The sequence below is a fragment of the Bos indicus genome, chromosome 4, assembly GCF_029378745.1.
Source record: "Bos indicus isolate NIAB-ARS_2022 breed Sahiwal x Tharparkar chromosome 4, NIAB-ARS_B.indTharparkar_mat_pri_1.0, whole genome shotgun sequence".
Lineage (NCBI taxonomy): Eukaryota > Metazoa > Chordata > Mammalia > Artiodactyla > Bovidae > Bos > Bos indicus.
Window position 1 is genome coordinate 4,310,795 of NC_091763.1, and position 1,737 is coordinate 4,312,531.

Sequence of the window (1,737 nt, forward strand, 5' to 3'; positions counted from 1 at the left end):
AACAAGAGGTTATAACATTGTAAATAATTATGCACCAAACATAGGAGCTCCTAATACATAGAGCAAGTATTAACAGATATAAAGGAAGTATTTGAGAGCAATACAATAATAGCAGGGGAATTTAACATCCTACTTACATCAATGGTTAGATTATGGAAACAAAATCAACAAGGAACACTGGCCTTAAATGACACATAAAAGCAGATTGATTTAATCCATATATATAGGACATTTCATCTAAGAGCAGCAGAATACACATTCAGTACACATGAAACATTCTGCAGGATGGGTCAAATGCTAGGCCAAAAAACGCATCTCATAAATTTAAGATTGAAGTCATATCAAACATCTTTTCTGACCACAATCACATGAAATTAGACATCAATTACAAGAATAAAACTGGAGACTAATAAAGATGCAGTCCATCTTTCACACACAAAAAAAGAAGGCTCACTTTGTGCTCAACTTTGCTTGAATAACCTATCGCAAGAAGAATACTTCAGGCCTGGGGAATTATCTTCAGTTGCACACCAGCTAGATGAGTAAGAGGCAATGAGAAATGGCAGAAGCAGAAGTGCTAGTGAAGATTATAACACATTTTTGCAGCAGCCTTCTGGAAATACGGACCACAGGGCTTTTTTCTCTATTCAAGTTATAAGCAATGCCTTGAAAGTTCAGGGCTTAGAACTAATCCTCTTTAGCAATCCAGAGTGTCAGAGGCTCTGGATCGATCCCCAAAATGAAAAATCACTTATATACAATTATAAAGAACACTGGTTTATAGTTAGAAAATTAGGAAACAGTGGTTCAACTTGAAGTCTCTCTTGACAGGTCCAGAATTAAGATCATTTTTCTTGCATTTTTCTTGCTCAGTTATAACAGGAAGGTGATTCTATATTTGTTGTTAAGGATGATCTGCCAGATAGTGACTAACTCCTACAGATGATCAGAGTCCAACAAATGTATCGACCAAAACTTATTGGAGAAGAATTAGCACAACTCAAAGAACAGAGAATACAGAAAACAGATCTAGAATATGTCTTAGAATAAATTATGGGTCAGTAGTGAGAAATAGATTTAAGGGATTAGATCTGATAGATAGAGTGCCTGATAAACTATGGACGGAGGTTCGTGACATTGTACAGGAGACAGGGATCAAGACCATCCCCATGGAAAAGAAATGCAGAAAAAGCAAAATGGCTGTCTGGGGAGGCCTTACAAATAGCTGTGAAAAGAAGAGAAGCAAAAAGCAAAGGAGAAAAGGAAAGATATAAACATCTGAATGCAGAGTTCCAAAGAATAGCAAGAAGAGATAAGAAAGCCTTCCTCAGTGATCAATGCAAAGAAATAGAGGAAAACAACAGAATGGGAAAGACTAGAGATCTCTCCAAGAAAATTAGAGCTACCAAAGGAACATTTCATGCAAATATGGGCTGAATAAAAGACAGAAATGGTACGGACCTAACAGAAGCAGAAGATATTAAGAAAAGGTGGCAAGAATACAGAGAAGAACTGTACAAAAAAATCTTCATGACCAAGATAATCAGGATGATGTGATCACTCATCTAGAGCCAGACATCCTGGAAGGTGAAGCCAAGAGGGCCTTAGAAAGCATCACTATGAACAAAGCTAGTGGAGGTGATGGAATTTCAGTTGAGCTATTTCAAATCCTGTAAGATGATGCTGTGAAAGTGCTGCACTCAATATGCCAGCAAATTTGGAAAACTCAGCAGTGGC

The 1,737-nt window shown here is 37.2% G+C and overlaps 1 pseudogene; it reads left to right on the forward strand.

Annotated features, from left to right (window-relative positions):
* Positions 1-415: 415 nt before the first annotated feature.
* Positions 416-1,050, forward strand: LOC109557838 (ataxin-3-like; annotated as a pseudogene).
* The last annotated feature ends 687 nt before the right edge of the window (positions 1,051-1,737 follow it).